Raw genomic sequence first — 18,056 nt, 5'->3', positions numbered from 1 at the left:
CGCGCGCCAGAGTCAAGGCTGCAGTGGCGAGGGGCGGGGCCTGGAGGCGGGGAAGTGGGGTGAGCACGCAGCTCGCGTCGGGACGCTCTCAGGCCCGGCAGCGGGAGCCTTGGCTGCTGCCCCGGCACGCCTGTTGTTGCGGGTCACGCGGCTCCGTTCCTATGGTGACTGTGCCGCAGGCGCCCCTCAGCCACATAGTGATACTGAGCTAATCCCCGGTGTAGACGGCGCTAGGTCAAAGGGCGTCCGGTGGACATAGCTACCCCTCTTGGGTACGTGGCGCACCTCCTGTGCCACGGGGAGAAGCTCTCCCAGCGTAGGGAGCATCTTCACTAGTCCTCTAGTGGCGCAGCTCCAGCACTGTGAGTGTAGACAAGCCCTTATACCGGTCTCCTGTGTCTGCATTTCCTGTCCTTCGCCCAGATGTTTGTGATAACAGGGTGCTCAGAGAGGAGTGCAGCCTTCCAACTGCGCTTATGACTCTTAACATGATTGCAGCACGTGATTGTTAGGGTGCAGGCCTTAATCAATTTCCAATGTACCTTTTTATCATGAAATACAAAAAAGAAGTCGTACAAAAACAACATGGCTAGGAAGGCATTGATTTAAAGAGCATTGCTTCTTATGCATCCTCCCCTTCTCTTTTGAAGCTCTTCTTCAGCACAGCTAGCTTCTGTATTTTGATTAGGAAACAGAATTAAGAGCACTAGAAAAAGCTCTCCTTTCAGTTTTAAACAATCTTCTCTTTAAAGAGAAGGGTAATGTACTATGAAGTGTAATTCTCAGCCCTTCCCAAGCCATTAAATTTCAAAGAGAGATGACACCTGATGTGGTTCCAGTGCATGTTTTGAGAGGTCTTGATGACTGATCACAATATGACTTTGAGTAATCAGTTCCAAAGCGGTATTATAATGTTAAAATAAATCTCAGCTATTGCTAAGTAATCTGTTTCCTTTACAGTTTCTACTCAAGCCTTAAAAAAGTGTTATTATGTAGTTTAGTATCGGAAAAATACAGAATTTAAGTTGATGATGTTTAAAAACCTGTATAAATTCTTGATGAGGCAACCAAGAACCAGAACAAAATTCTTTATAATCAAAAGAGATTAAGTTGTAGAAATGAAATATATATAAACACAAGACTAATGCAGCTAACTGAGTATCTAAAACTTCATGAAATGCATAAACTTAATACAAGGAAGCCTTAAAGAGTATAGGTTTCAGAGTAGCAGGTGTGTTAGTCTGTATTCGCAAAAAGAAAAGGAGTACTTGTGGCACCTTAGAGACTAACAAATTTATTTGAGCATAAGCTTTCGTGAGCTACAGCTCTCTTCATCGGATGGAGCTCATGAAAGCTTATGCTCAAATAAATTTGTTAGTCTCAAAGGTGCCACAAGTACTTTTTAAAGAGTATACTTATTCAAAAGCAAGCTGGTTGCAAAATGTCACAAAATATTTTAGTCTTAATGCTAACAAAATGGAAAGGCTAGTTTCTTAATTGACAGGGGGATAAGAAGTGTTTGGTCTCATGTTGTTTTCCCATAGAAATATCTTGCATTTATAAGTAACTAATAACCCCTCTGACTTTTAAGGATTCTAATGTGCTTTATGAATATGGGAATGACATAAAGCAGCCCTGTCCCAGGTAGTATTGGCTGCTGTCCAACTGCACAAAGCCATGCTCAACAGTATCTTAGCATAGGAAGTGAAGAATAGTATTGTATCCACTTGAAATGCTCGGGAACTCTAGATAGGATGGTTGAAATTATATTAAAATCCAATTAACTGGAACCACCCACTGGTTGGAGAGGCTTTCATCTTGGTTAAGCAGAATTGTCAGTCAACAGCTGCACCTCTGGACTTCAGCATTGGGCTATACTTATATGGCTCTCATCCCCATTGAATGAGTGTCTCACAAAGATTAATGAATTTATCCTCACAACACCTCTGTTAGGAAAAAGTATTATTATCCACATGTTACGGATAGGGAGCTTAGGTACAGAGAAATTGAATGACTTGCCCATCATCACACAGGAAGTGTGTTGTGGAACCAACAATTGAATTAAAATCTTCCGAGTTCCAATCCAGTGCCTTAAACGAGAGAGCCTTGTCCTGTTTAAGCAGCAATGTCAGTGTCAATGGACTTAGTGCTTCCTAGAATATATTCTATAATTGTACCCTAATTTAAATTTACCTTGAATGCTAAGCTAACACCTCTACTCTTGAGGAAAAATGTCATGGTATTTTATATTTCTACGTAGCGTTAGGACCTCAGAGAAACCAAACCAAAATACAGTGCTTCCATTTCTCTCAATGTTAGGTTAATACACTTGTCAAAATTTAGTGTAGAGTTACTAGAAAAAATGCTGTCCTTATAGTATTTGTTTTCTTAGACCATGTCTACACTAGAAACTTACCAGTTTAGCAATATCAGTTAAGGGTGTAATGTGGTGGTTTTTTATGACATTTCTATACAGGCAAAAGCTTTAGTGTAAATGCAGTTATACCAACATAATAGTGCTTTTGTTGGTATAGCTTATTTTGCTTACCGAACAATATAAACTATATCTGTGAAAGTACTTTTTTGCCAGCATAATCTATGTGTACTCTAGCAGAGATTTGCCAGTATAGCAATACCAGCAAAACCTTTAAGTGTATACTAGGCCTTAGATCTCACATCAAAGTTTTAGCTGGGTTTGGACCAGCTTAGTTGAAGATCTGTAAAGACTGCTGTCCAACCTGGAAAAATGTTATATGTATATAAACTTTGTAGCTGAAAAACTTGATCTTTTTATTTACCAGCTGTTTTGGTCTGTATATTGAATAAAATAAAAATAATTTAGTTTCTTCACAAAAGTTCAGAGACTAATTAGAATTTTTTTATCTTTGTCTATTAAGCATTCAGTTCTTTCAGATTCATTCAAGTCCGTCTATCTAAAATATTTATCTGGACCCCATCTCCACAGTATCTGAGCACCTCACAATGCCAGTGAGGTAGAGAAGTACTATTATCCCCATTTTACATGTTGGAGAACTGAGGCACAGGGAGACTAAGTGACTTTCCCAGGGCCATACAGGAAGTCTTATAAAACTCCTATATATTCTATCCCCATATGATTTTGGTTGTTATTTCTGATATTCTATCCTATTTTAACTCCATACATGCAATTTTATTCTGATGTAGGTCACGTTCCCCTAAGAAATTTGACCATAAAATGAAAATGTAGATTTAAGGTTTATAGCTTTGGTGTACATATTTTATATCTAATTTTGTTGTGCATGTAATTGGATTACATCAGAGATATTGTAGAACATTAAAAGAACCGTTTAACAATTATATTAACCATTGCCAAAATGGCACATTTATTATTAGTCATGGCAGGATTCAGTTTAAATCATTAATCATCATTGGTAAATGTCTATTTCACTGGGCACACTGAAATTGACGAAAAAAATATCCATAGGTAATGGCAAGCACAGCTTCCCAGGCTCCTTGCACCTGTAGGAATCCGGTATCTCCAGCTGCGCAAGGAGTCCTCTGCAGCTCTGCTGTCGTGGCTGTGTAGGGATCCCCCTGCAGCACTGCTGCAAAATGGTGAAAATTTATTTAAAATTGGGGAGGGGCGGGAAGGTTAAAAATAAAATCCATACTGTCCATTGAATTTACCACCAAAAAAAACCAACTGAATTCTGCCAAGCCTGTTTGATAATGCATCATCTCCTGATTACACCATTGTTCGGTTTTGTGATGGAAAAACCTTCATCTTTATTGGAAATGTAAAATTCACATGGTACAAAAATCTCATTAAAATTGGAGGAACATTCACTACTTAGTTTGCATTTGTTTATGATATTGCTTCACTGTTCAGAAATACTAAGGGTATTACTAATACTAGTACACTAATACTAACTCAGTCCTGATGCATGCAGTTTTGTAAGTGATAGTAAGAGTTATATGCATCAAATAGATTATTGATTCGTAAAATATTCTCTACAATAATTGATTCCAGAGAGTGTTACTCAGTGAATGTTTGCGCCATATAAAATGAGACATCCACAGAAAGATAAATTGTCTATATTTTTTTTGTAATTAACTGCTTCATGCTCTTAACCCTCACTATGTTGTTGCTCAGTTTTCAGAAAAGGTCTGAAAAAGCCTTTGAACATGTACTTAATACTGATAAACAGTCATTCTTGGTTTCCACATTAGTGTGTCAATAACGGAGAATGAATGCTGGGCTTGGGACCAATCTCTGCTAATTTGCAGCAATAGTTTTTGCGTGTATGAATATATTCAATGTTTTGAGTAAATCTTGCTTTGTTGTTAGATTTGAAACATTTCTAATGGAGTAGTCTCACTGGGTTTACATAAGAACCATAGTGCTAACAAATATTTTTAGTAGCCTCCAGAACAATTGAACTTTTAAAGTGGCTTCCTATTTGGGGGGTGAGTTGTTTTTAATCAGAAAGACCAGCTTACACTTCAGTTTGTATCTGACATCAATATTCTGCCTGTGACATTGACATCAGGAAATCCAATCTGAATATTTGTGGATGTGAATATTGAGCTTACTGGTGTCTGATGTTGACAGAAGCCTTTAGAGCAGCAGTATTCACACATATACACTATACATGTCTCTGGTGTTGTGAGCCACCTGCTGAGTTTCTAGCATTTTTTAAATGAATGTTCTGTTTCTGCACAACTTGTTGCTTGCTTTTTAGTCGTGTGGTACTTGCAGATAATGCAAAATCCCAATTAAAGCTTTTACATTGAAAGTTTTGTTCCTCTGTCCTTATAGCAATGATGCTTCAGGGATTGTCTACCTGGGGAGGGAAATTTACTGGCATAACTGTTCTGGTATAAACTCCCTGTGTGGACCCTCTCATAAGAGGGTCCACACAGGGAGTTATACTTGTAATTATACCAATATAATGATAGCGGTAAATTTCCCCAAATAGACAAGCCCTCAGGAAAAATGATTCTATAACTCAGATCTGCTTGCCATGTTACCATATGATATTCTTTGTAATTCAGCTGGGTGAAATTTGCTAACTGAAGAAAGCTGCTCAAATCTTCTTCCTTTTTGAATGTTAGTCGGTGATTTAAAAATGTTCAAACCCTCCTGAGACTTTTTTTTATAATTTTATTAGGCTCTAGATTTAGACGCATCCTAGGTGAATACATGGAGGACCAATGAAAGGATTACTGCTTACCAAACACTTTGTTAACAAAGGGATGTGTAATTAAATATACAAAAAGTAACAAGATCCTTGCACGCTTCATGCTGAATTTTGTGATCATTTGAAATGTAATTCAGGAAATTTAATTGCACTGTTAGTGTTTTGTGTCAAATACAATGTAGTTAGAAAGTTTTCTACTCGTGTTTCATGTATACAGTATTTATGTTTGGATATATTAATAAAAGTCTAGAACATCTGATGTATTTCTCTTTTATGTTTTGGAAGATGTGTAAAGGTGGAAGACATTAATCCACATTTGTGTAAATCAGGCGAGTAGAGTACAGACATGACAGAACATAAGAACGGCCATCCTGGGTCAGACCAAAGGTCCATCTAGCCCAGTATCCTGTCTTCTGACAGTGGCCAATGCAAGGTGCCTCAGAGGGAATGAACAGAACAGGTAATCATCAAGTGATCCATCCCCAGTTGCCCGTTCCCAGCTTCTGGCAAACAGAGGCTAGGGACACCATCCCTGCCCATCCTGGTCAATAGCTATTAATGGACCTATTCTCCATGAACTTACCTATTTTTTTTGAACCCTGTTATAGTGTTGGCCTTCACAACATCCTCTGGCAAGGAGTTCCACAGGTTGAATGTGTGTTGTGTGAAAAAAATACTTCCTTTTGTTTGTTTTAAACCTGCTGCCTATTCATTTAATTTGGTGACCCCTAGTTCTTGTGTTATGAGAAGGAGTAAATAAAACTTTATTTACTTTCTCCATACCAGTCGTGATTTTATAGACCTCTATCATATCCCCCCTTAGTTGTTTCTTTTCCAAGCTGAAAAACCCCAGTCTTATTAATTGCTCATCATATGGAAGCTGTTCCATACCCCTAATCATTTTTGTTGCCCCTTTCTGAACCTTTTCCGATTCGAATATCTTTTTTCAGATGGGGCAACCACATCTGCATGCAGTATTCAAGATGTGGGTGTACTATGGATTTATATAGAACCTTAGGTTATGTACCCTACATGGTTCTCTACACATCCCAGTAATCCCTCCCCTGTGCAGAGAGAGGCTCCAGCAGTGGGAGAATGCTCTGGTATGTGGGAGGCAATGGGGAAAGACTCCAGTAGCTCTCCACTGCTGTAGCTTTTCCCTACCACAGGGAACTGCTGGAGCCTTTCCCTGCTGCAGTGAAAGACTGGCTGGGGAGGCAGCAGGGAAAGGCTCTGGCAGCTCCCTGCTCCTGGAGCCTTTCCCTGATGTAATGAAAGACTCTGCTGATGGGAGGCAGTGACTGGGGAAAGGCTTTCACTGCCTCCCCCTTGCCAGAGTCTTTCCCTATGTGCATGCCCTGAGGTAGACTGTGGTCTACCTTTTTGATAGCATCATGGTGCCATCTGTTAGAGACCAAAGCATTTAAGTAGACTAATGCTAATGTCACCTCATGGGAGAAAGGTGAACCAACTGCAAGTTGAGTCTTTTGTATCAGAGGGGTAGCCGTGTTAGTCTGGATCTGTAAAAGTGGCAAAGATTTCTGTGGCACCTTATAGACTAACAGACGTATTGGAGAAAGCTTTCGTGGGTGAATACCCACTTCGTCAGATGCATTAGCTAGAAGCTTCCAGAATAAACATCACATTATGTATATTCTTTTTTGTGTACAAGGCCATCAGTGTAAACGGTAGTTTACAGAGCTCATTAAATAAGACACAGTCCTTACTCCAAAGAGTTTACATTATAAACTGACCAGACAAACCTACAGAAATTAACTCAAACCGGAATGGGGGAGGGAGAAGAAGTCATTTTAACCTCCTCCCCCAACACACAGAGAAGAGATGAAAGCCATTAAGCTGTTTCAAGAGTTGACCTGCTGCCTACCTAGCATAAGTGCTCTTAAAAATGACCTTTTTCTTTCACAGTTGCTATGTGTTTGTTTAATTTAATTTTTTCTGCTATATGGTTCAGTCTTGAATAATCATCACATTTAAATACTAACCTAATATTGCTAAACAAGGTAATAATTCTTTCATTTTTTCAGAACTTTGTTTGTTTTGTGTTTTTCTGAGTTAAAATAACTCAAATAACTTGTGAAGTTTTTTGTTTTTTTTTTTGGTAATTAGGCATAAGTATCTAAGGCTATGCCTACTGGAAACCATGCTGTCTTACTTCAGTTACTCTTCTAATAAATTAGTGCTGTCAAATATTTGACTATTTTTGACATTATTTGACTGGTCAATTGAACAATTATTTTTGGACAGTTCAAATGCCCAAACTTGAGAGTGAGTCAGATTTCACCCTATCCATATTTTCTGAGATTATTTTCTTTTATTAACAAACCAAACCAATTATAATAAAAATTAAAGGTCTGATTCTGCAAACCTAATGCAGAAATCTGAGTGAGTCTATCCTACATAGGCGAACAGAGGATTAACAAACATCTGAGATCTCCAATAGCCCATCTTGCTGCACCTAATTAGACGTAATTTGTTATTAGACCCAGCTGGGGAGCTGGGCCTTAATAAAAGAAGGATGTGAAAGCCACAGGGAAAGTCTAGGAGAGACCCAAGACAGAGACCCAGGAGAGAGGAGGTAGACAGTTCCCTCTCTCTTGGAAGGGTTTAGGAGAAGACAGATTGAAGAAGGCCACAGGAATAAAATTAACACCTATAGTGGTGGCAAGGCACAGAGAGGCAGTCTTGAGGAGTTGGTATTCCAGCAGAGAAAGAAGAAGCTGGGAGGATGTAGGGAGAAGATAGAGGTGAGGCTACAGGGAAGTGGCACAAGGGGCTAGGAAGTGGCCTAGGGAAAAGCCATGCATCTGAAAGAGCAGACCTAGCTGCTTAATACAGGGTCTCTGGTTGGAAACCAGAGCAGAGGGTGGGCCTGGGTTCCCTTAACAGCCCAAGGAAGGGATTGTCACGCTGTCTTGAGGGGCTCATGAGCGAGAATACGAACCTCAGGGCAAACTGTTAACAGCAGGGCACATACCCCTGAATGGTTATGAGTTCTCTATTTAGATTTCATCAACAAAGTAACAAATGTAAACTCCTCAGTACACAGACAGGGTGGGGTGGAAGATTGAGCTTAAAGAACAAGCCGAGGGAGCAAAAAAGATCTTTTGTGTTGGGACGTTTCTGGACTTTTTGTTGTAAGCGGTGGAATTAAAATGTGACCTGATGGGAGGGCCAAGTTACGAGAAGAAAGTCCACTGCAGGACCTGAGTGGCCATTGGCAAGGGGTGCAAGAGTGGGAAGAGTTGCTATACCATAAGTGGAGATGGCAGCAGTGAGACCACAGCAGGGTTTTGCAGAATTGGGGCTGACTGCAGGGATCTACAGTCAGCTCTTTTGCACAAGATTTTATTTTAAACATTAACTAAACTTTACATATTCTTGGCTGCAGAATTGTAATTGCAGTGAAATATGCCGTGTAGACAGGGTTTTTATCTGTCTTTAATTGCTTGGAGCCAGAATCTGCCTTTTAGAAATAAAAATATTTAAGTGAAAATTTTTTATGGCTCTTCATGCATTATAAGGGCAGCTAACCTTACTGTGTACAGCTGTAGCAGTGGTTTGGAAATCCAGCCTTCAAAAACACATGGTCAGTATTCTAAATGTAGCTTACCCTGTCTCTTGTTCGTTCAAGGTCTGGCTTTAAAACACCCAACAGCTTGGCAAGTCATATCCTTACTTGAAAGTACATAGTCTTTCCTAATTGTCATTTATGAAAGTCATTTATGTTTGTGCAGAATGGTCTTGAGTTTGTTTCATGGTGAGCCACCCAATGTTGTATTTATCCCAAACTGTCATTCATCATAAATATGGTAAGAAATGTTAAAGCTTCTCTAGCAGTGCAACAGTAGAAGCAAAACAATGCTGTGTACATAGGGTTAAAATTAGTACCCTACCAAATTTGTGGTCTATTTTCATCAATTTCATGGTTATAGGATGTTAAAAATCATCAATTTCACAGTTTCAGATATTTACATCTGAAATTTCATGGTGTTATAACTAAGGGGGTCCCGACCCAAAAGAGGGTGTGTGTGGGTGGGTAACAAAGCTATTGTAGGGGGGTGTCACAGTATTGCCACCCTTGCTGCTGCTGATGGAGGTGCTGCCTTCAGAGCTGGGCAACTGGAGAGCAGTGGGCAGCGCAGACGAGAGGGTTGCACGGTATGGGGGGTTCACTTTTGGTGGGGGCAGGACTAGCCTTACAGGTGGGCGACTGTCCAGGACACTCTGGTCCTCCCCAGCACAGCCAGCCCAAGGTCCCCTTAACCCCGGAGCGCTGGGCCTAGAGCCAGGGAGAGTTGGGCTGGGACGAGAGCACTGGAACCTTGGTAGAAGTGGGGAGCCACCAGTGCTGGAACTGAGGGGAAGGGGGCTATGCCCCCCCCTTTTTAAATGGGTGTAGTTTTGGAGAGCAGAGGCAGCATTTCTCCCCCAAACTGCAAGCCTCGGGCAGGCATAGAGCTGTGCCAGCAGGGGCTGCACTTCATGGCAGGGGACCTGTGACTTGCAGTTTGGGGGAGCAATGTCGCCCTCTGTCCCCCAAACAATGTCCATGTTAAAATGTGTGGGGCATGACCCGCTGGTCTCCCTGGTTTTGGCGCCATTGCATGGGGCGTCCCAGATGGGGGCTCCTACCGTCAGCGACTGCTCCCTGTACGTTTGGGGAGGGATACAGGCAGGAAGTGGGGCAGGGCTGTGGAGCTTTCTGCAGCTGGGGGGAGGTTCCTGGAGGTGGGTCTGACCCTGCTCCAGGAGTGGCGCCTGCAATGGCGCCTGCAAGAGAAGAGGAAATACCCTCCCTCCTCAACCCTGCCAAGACTTGGAGCTGGAGCCCGGTACATAGTAGGAGTCCTGGCTGGAGTACCCCCAGCCCTGCCCCTCCCTGGCAGATTTCACAGAGGAGACCAGATTTCATGGTCCATGATGTGTTTTTTATTGCTGTGAATTTGGTAGGGCCCTACACATTTGAGAGTGTGACTTGGAATTAGGATATCATTTACAGTGACTGAATTTTAGATACCTGCTGCATCCGCAGGTTCGGCCGACGGCGGCTCCCACTGGCCGCGGTTCACCGCTCCAAGCCAATGGGGGCTGCGGGAAGGGCGGCCAGCACATCCCTCGGCCTGCGCCACTTTTCACAGCCCCCATTGGCCTGGAGCGGCGAACCGCGGCCAGTGGGAGCTGTGATTGGCCGAACCTGTGGATGCGGCAGGTAAACAAACCAACCCGGCTGCCAGGGGCTTTCCCTGAACGAGCGGTGGACCAGAGTTGAGAACCACTGGTCTAGAGCTAAGGCTCTAGCACAGTTCAGCTACATAGTTAGGATTCTGTGTATGCTACCAAAGTGGTCCCTTGACATGCTTATAATTGCCATACAGACAGGTTCGTAAACATGTAAAATAAAGAGTTAATTTGGTTGCAGCAAATCATATGTTATTTTCCTTCTGTAGAGAGATCCACCCAATTGCATGGAGTAGTTTGGAGAGGGGCTTGCAGTCACCCAACAGTCTCCCTACCCCAGTAGGTCCTCCCTGTGATTACTGCCTCACTGTACTTGTTCAGAGGATGAGTAGGCAGGAACTGTAGTGGGAAAAGTGGCACATGTATTGGGAGCATCAGGTGTGGAAGGGATTCTGGTGTGGGGGAGTATAATGAGAGCCTGGAATTGAATCTGGAAATCCTGACTCCCAATCTCACCTGCCCTGATAACTACATTTCCCTTCTATGTTTGGACCCAGGGCCCAAGACTCCTGGCTGATTCCCAGTCCTTTGATCTAACTGCTAAATCATGCTGTCTGTCTTGCTGGTGAATATTTTTATATTAATGAGGGGTGTGGGGGAATAACATTTTGTAGGGTTTGTGACCTGACACCTGAGAAAACAGATTCGAAAGAAGGAACAATACCTTGGTTCTTCCATGATACTGGTGGTATCAGGGTAGGGTAACTGCCTTTTTATAAGCATAACACTGCCCCCTGGGCATCACTAGTGTCTAGGACAGGACTCTGGCCATTGCCTTTGTTAGGAGTAGAGCCTTGCTGGACTTCTCTGTTGTCAAGTGTTGCGTTGTGATGTGTCTCCTGTTTGTTACCGTAGTCTGGGCCATTGTCAGAACCCTGACCTGCTTCCTCCTGCCTGACTTTTGGTTTTTTTGAAAGAGATCATCTGTGGTGTTCTCTGCATTCAAGGGTCTTTGTTCTCCATCAGTTCCTGAGCGCTGTCACTAGGAGTGGGCTAGTGTTGGCTTTCTCTGCACTCTCACTTCTGTGTCATTGTGTGTGTGTTGGCCTAAAAATCTATCTGCATGATTTCAGTGTAGTCATTGGGGTGGGGCTGCACTGACCACAGCAGCTCAAGGGCATTCGCTTTCACAAACACAAATACTTGGAAATTTTGAGAAATCTGTTGAGCAAGAGGAATGGCAGGAGGTATGCAGATGCATTGTGGGGGAGAAGGCTGGGACTCTGCCAAGCCAGCCCTAGGGATAAGCCAATTGGATAACTACGCAGGAGCCTGTGTTTCTGGAGGGTTCCTCTTTTTAACTCCTCTCAGAAAGCACCCAAGAGATTGCTTACCCAGTGATCCGCTACACCCAACTCCCAGTGAATTATGGAATCCCAGTTCTCATCCAGTTGCTATATCCCTCCCTACTCCTAACCCTCTATCTGGAGAAACTCTTCTGATGCCCAAAAATGACAACACTCCAATTCCCCCACCAGCTGCTAAAATCTTTCTAAAGCACTCTGTCAGCAGTAATTACCCTGACTTACTCAAATATCATTCCCTCCTAGTCCTAGATATTCTGGCCCCAAGTCTTGCTTCACACAGAGCTACTTGAATCCTAATAGACTCCAGTTCCTCTGAGGAGATGAATAGACGTGGAATAGACAATGTTTCTTCATGCTGAGCCTGGGACAAAGATCTGAGGGTAAGAGACATCTGGGTCTGGCAGGAGGGATGCCACTAAGTGACATACAGTCGGGGATGAAGAGGAAAGAGAAGGGCAGCAACAAAGCAGGAGGATCTGATGCTATCAGCAGAGTTTAAGAGCATGAAGATGGGGCTTATACTAATACACTGAGGGCTGTGTGAGACAGATTGGGGAGAATGAGGAGTCCACACATAACTAATAGTAGGATTTATTGAGTTATAGACTTCTGTCCCTATAGGAATTTTATTGATAGAAAGTGCTGGCCTGTGGAAATCACAGCACGCAATGCCCCATGCTGATCCCGTGGCAGAGGTATCTCCTGATACAATCAAAGGAATCCTAGTTTAGACTAAGATTCCAAGAGACAAGGAAATGGGATAGAAGGCCTTTCACCACTACTGAACTGGCCCCAGGTTGGTTGCCACGGGGTCTTTCCTCTCTGAGGTTTGTTGGAGTCCTGTGTGAAACAAGCAAGTCTTGGTACAGTTCCTATTGGAAAGGTATCCACATCACATAATCCCCCATCAGTCCTCTCTCTTATTCCTGGAAGACTCTCCCTAAACATAGGCGCTGGAATGAGCTAGCCTGTGGCTGTACCAGAGATAAGGTCTGTAGCTGAATTGGGAAAAGTTTCCCCTATAATATAACCCAGATGGTCTCTGTGGTTCTAGGTGAAGCTTCTGCAGCAGAGGATGTGCAGGAGCTGCTGCTAGTGCAGAACCAGCTTAGGGACATCAAGATGAAGAAGGAGGTGAGTGAAAGATAAGAGAAAACAGGGACCCAAATACCAGCAAAGAAAGTGAGATAGAGGGGAGGGTACAAAGTGGGAGAGTAGGGAGAGAGAGTTCAGGAGAAAGAGGAGGAAAAAAAGACCCCCGGGGAATCCAAACAATAGCAGGTGAAAGAGAGACAGGATGTAGATCAGGGAGTATCTGGATCCCAAATACCCAAATATTAGGATCCAAAAGCACTTTACAGATCTTCTGAGGTAGGTCCTCAGTACTGTCACACTTTACTAATGGGAAAATTGAGGCACAGGGAGGCAATATCCAAGATCACTCACAAGTCTGTGGCGGAGTCAGTCATGTATCCCCAGAGTTCTGATTCCCAGTCCACGTTTCTCTGACCAGCAGATCAAGAATATCATGACAAAGACATATGAGGGAGGGGCCAGAGGAACCAAAGATCCCAAGTACAAACAGATACTGTGTGTGTGTGTGTGTGTGTGAGAGAGAGAGAGAGAGAGAGAGAGAGAGAGAGAGAGAAGGTTGGGCACCAAGAGGGTGAGAGCTGGTATAAGATGGGAAAATGAAGATTCTGCCCAGCCCAAATAGCAGCAAGTGAAACAAGGGTGGGTTAGCAGATCCCAGGAACCTAAATACTAGGATCTCAAGAACATTATAAGCATTATAAGGTAGGTTCCCTATATCTGTTTTATTAGTGAGGAAATTGAGGAACAGAGAAGTGAAATCCAAGGTCATATCCCACACCTGTGGCAGTTAAACTATCCCAGGAATTTTGACTTTGACTTCCTTATGCTAACAACTAGATCTCACACCCCTTCAAGAGCCAACAGATTCCAGCAGTCCTGAGTTCCAGTCTCCCTGGTTCAACCATGTTCCTTTTGCCTCCAAGGAAGAAGAAATTAAACCAAGTGTCCGGGCTTCCCTGTTCTAAGCTCCACATAGGAACATAAGAAGGGCCATACTGGGTTAATATGGGTCAGACCATTAATCTGTGTAGCCCAGCATCCTTTCTCTGACAGTGGCTGGTGCCAGATGCTTCTGGCAATCAGAGGTTTTGTTGTACCATGGGTACTGTGCTATATAATTGATTATGTTTTGACTATATACATTTTATGTCTTATAGTAAGAATTTAGGTATTAGAATAAATGAATAGGATAGTGGATGCTAGTATTAGCCATTTTCTTTTTATTCATGCCTTGTAAGTAACAGACAGGATCTTGTCTGTGATTATGTTAATTAGATTAGAGGAATTTCGGAGGCCCAGGCCCCAACGTAGGAAAAAATAGTTATAAGATTTAGTATTGTCTACTTTATGATGCCTTTCTTGTTTAACATAAAACACTATTTGTTAGCTTTTAAAGGTCTCTGCAAAGAACTGTTTGTGTGAATGAGGAATGTATGCATCAGGAAAAGATAAAGTGTGAAGGCCATTGTTAGGGACACCTGGGGTTGTGTCCCTGACCAACTTGGCTAATAACTATTGATGGATCTATCCTTCACGAACTTATCTCATTCTTTTTTAAACCCATTTCTACTTTTGGCCTTCACAACGTCTCCTGGCAGCGAATTTCACAGGTTGACTGTGCGTTCTGTGAAGAAATTCTTTCTTTTGTTTGCTTTAAACTTGCTGCCTATTAATTTTATTGGGTCACCCCTAGCTCTTGTGTTGCATGAAGGGACAAATAACACTTCCGTATTCATCATGTGTGATTTTGTAAACCTCTGTCACAGACTTCTTAGTCATCTCTTTTCTAAATTGAACAGTCCCAGCCTTTTTAATTTCTCCTCATTTGGAAGTTGTTCCATCCCCATATACTTTTTGTTGCCTTTCTCTGCACCTTTTCTAATTCCAAATCACATTGTAACCAGAGGCAGGAATAAAACCCAAACCACATCCTCACTGCCTTCCCACAATATTCTAGGAATTTGTCTCAGCCCACGTCTGATAGAGCTGAACTCTCGCTTCATTTGGATTTGGCAATATTGATTCCTTTGGTGCAGGGAAATGTTTTTTTCTAGCTCTCTTGGAAAGCTCCTCCCAAGCACATAGCTGGAGTCAGATGGGGAGGAGGAGAAGTGGATAGAGCAAGTCCAGGTAGAGGGCCAGTCCTTGCTAGACTAAGTGATATATCACAGACAGTACAGGGAATTAAAACCATGTCTCCCCAGTGTTCAGTAGCACTCCAGCCACTGGGCCATACTGCGGGGTAAGGGGTCTATAAGCGGGAACCAATGTATAAAGCTCCTCCCAAGCACATAGCTGGAGTCAGATGGGGAGGAGGAGAAGTGGATAGAGCAAGTCCAGGTAGAGGGCCAGTCCTTGCTAGACTAAGTGATATATCACAGACAGTACAGGGAATTAAAACCATGTCTCCCCAGTGTTCAGTAGCACTCCAGCCACTGGGCCATACTGCGGGGTAAGGGGTCTATAAGCGGGAACCAATGTATAATGCTGTTGCATAGCCACACTATTGTGAGGTATTTTTAGATAGCAATCTAAAAAAACCTGTGCTCCAGAGTCTCAGCTGTCTATTAAAATATTAAGTCTCCAGCTCCTATGGTTATGAAGATAACCTCCTAAATATGAATCAAGTGATATCTGGCTGAATCTGCAAACAAAGAGCCCTAAGTGAGGTATGAACTGTCCCATTCATCACAATTGAGTGTCAACTCTGAGGCCCAGTGATGGCAATTTAAATGTCAATTCAAGGTCTGTGGACTCCCAACTCAGGCAGTCTACATACAGCCTATGTCGGCAAAAGTTATGTCGCTCAGGAGTGTGAATATTCCACCCCCCGAGCGACATAAATTACATCAGCATAGGCGTTTGCATGCACAGTGCTTTGTTGGTAGGAGAGCTTCTCCTGCTAACATAGCTTATACTGCTCACAGAAGTGAGTTTTTTTTATTGCCAACAGGAGAGCTCTCTCCCATTTGGGCATAGAGTGTCTTCGCCACACGCGCTGCAGTGGCACAGCTGTACAGGTACAGCTGCGCTGCTGCAGTGCTGTACATATAGACATGGCATCAGTTCATCTTCCTATAGGCCACAACGCTTGTGTTTTTTCTTGTCCTCTCAACAACCCTACCCTAACAGCCCCACTATTTGAGAGGCCCTCCTACATAGCCGCCATAGTGACTGATAAGAGCCTGGAGAAGGTGGATGATCTCTCAGACAATGAATAATTACAGTGAGAGCTGGAAGTGCTACTGAAGAAGGCAGGCTGCAGCAGTTGATGGCAGAGATCCTGAGCAGACCTCTGAGGGTATGTCTACACAGTAATGTAAGCCTAAGGTTAGTGGGACTCAAGTCAGCTGACCCATATCAGGAAACCCTGTGCATGAGTGTCTACACTGTGTTTAACCCTTGGTTAAGGATTTTCTCACCTGTGCTCAAATCTAGGGGTCTGGCATCCACACAGCAGGGCACAGACCTGAGTCAAAGTAACCTTATCCCAGAGTGACAACACTCTAGCCCTACAAACGTGTTGTACTTTCAAGAAAAAACATTAATAGGGTAGCCTTTATATATTGTAAAATCAAACCTTGAATTAACAAAAAATGCCTAGAGACAAGGCAAGTTATGCACAGAGCACTGACCATGTGTTTTTGAAGGGTGGATTTCAAAACCACCACCACAGATGAATGGCAATACCCATTTTCTCATGTTCTCTGTGTATATAGCTATATCTTCCTACTGTATTTTCCACTGCGTGCATCAAATGAAGTGGGTTTTAGCCCACGAAAGCTTATGCTCAAATAAATTTGTTAGTCTCTAAGGTGCCACAAGTACTCCTGTTCTTTTTTGCTGATACAGACTAACACAGCTACCACTCTGAAACCTGCCTAGAGATGGAGAGCCCAATTCTCAGATTAGATAGCAATTTAATATAAAGTCTTCTCAAACTGCAGTCATTCTACTGAGACAGCCAGCAAAGGAGCTAATTATGCAGTTTATGTACTCCTTATGGGCACCTGAGTTCCATCAACAGCACCATCAGAGTTAGGAAACAGGGTGGGCAGTAAAATTTTCCCCACAGTGCAACACGTTTGTAGGGCTAGAGTGTTGTCACTCTGGGATAAGGTTACTTTGACTCAGGTCTGTGCCCTGCTGTGTGGATGCCAGACCCCTAGATTTGAGCACTGCTGTAGCTCACGAAAGCTTATGCTCTAATAAATTTGTTAGTCTCTAAGGTTCCACAAGTACTCCTTTTCTTTTTGCAAATACAGACTAACAAAGCTGCTACTCTGAAACCTGCAGTGAAATGGGTTGTGTAATCATCTTATTTTGTTTATCCTTGTCAGATCTGTCTTTAATTACTTAGAGTCACAATCTGCTTTTTTAAGTGAAAATCTTTTATAGCTCTGCTCTATAAGAGCAGTGAATTTTGAACATCTGTGGTGGTGGTTTTGAAATCCACCCTTCAAAAACACATGGTCAGTGCTCTGTGCATAACTTGCCTTGTCTCTATGCATTTTTTGTTAATTCAAGGTCTGATTTTACAATATATAAAGGCTACCCTATTAATGTTTTTTCTTGAAAGTACATAGTTTGCATAACCATGAATAGCTTACTCTGAAGAGCCTTTGTATTTGTTCAAAACGACCAGAATACCACAAAATTCTGGAAAATCTTTTCATGATGGACCATCCCAGGCAGTACTAACCAAAAATCTCATTAATCACAAAGATGGTTTGATGATAAATGCAATGGGTAAGCCTGCTGCAGCAATGTAACAGTAGAAAGAACAAAATACTGTGTACTTAGATTAATAAAAAGAACGAGGAGTACTTGTTGCACCTTAGAGACTAACAAATTTATTTGAGCATAAGCTTTCGTGGGCTAAAACCCACTTCATCGGATGCATGCAGTGGAAAATACAGTAGGAAGATAGACATATACACACAGAGAACATGAAAAATGGGTGTTGCCATACACACTGTAACGAGAGTAATCAATTAAGGTGAGCTATTATCAGCAGGAGAAAAAAAACCTTTTGTAGTGATAATCAGGATGGCCCATTTCCAACAGTTGACAAGAAGGGGAAAATAAGCATGGGGAAATAGTTTTACTTTGAGTAATGACCCATCCACTCCCAGTCTTTATTCAAGCCTAATTTAATGGTGTCCAGTTTGCAAATGAATTTCAGTCTCTCGTTGTAGTCTGTTTTTGAAGTTTT

General features: G+C 42.5%; 1 long non-coding RNA gene across 1 annotated transcript; it reads left to right on the top strand.

Moving 5' to 3' along the window:
- Window positions 1-26: 26 nt before the first annotated feature.
- LOC122458163 lies at window positions 27-16,102 on the top strand. Its single transcript, XR_006278044.1, has 4 exons — window positions 27-362; window positions 5,466-5,640; window positions 10,649-10,718; window positions 15,974-16,102. It is a non-coding gene; the product is annotated as an uncharacterized LOC122458163 (long non-coding RNA).
- The last annotated feature ends 1,954 nt before the right edge of the window (window positions 16,103-18,056 follow it).

This window comes from Dermochelys coriacea, chromosome 11 (assembly GCF_009764565.3).
Source record: "Dermochelys coriacea isolate rDerCor1 chromosome 11, rDerCor1.pri.v4, whole genome shotgun sequence".
In the NCBI taxonomy this organism is placed as follows: domain Eukaryota; kingdom Metazoa; phylum Chordata; order Testudines; family Dermochelyidae; genus Dermochelys; species Dermochelys coriacea.
Note: the sequence above shows the minus strand (reverse complement) of the source record. Positions and strands in the feature narration are given on the sequence as shown.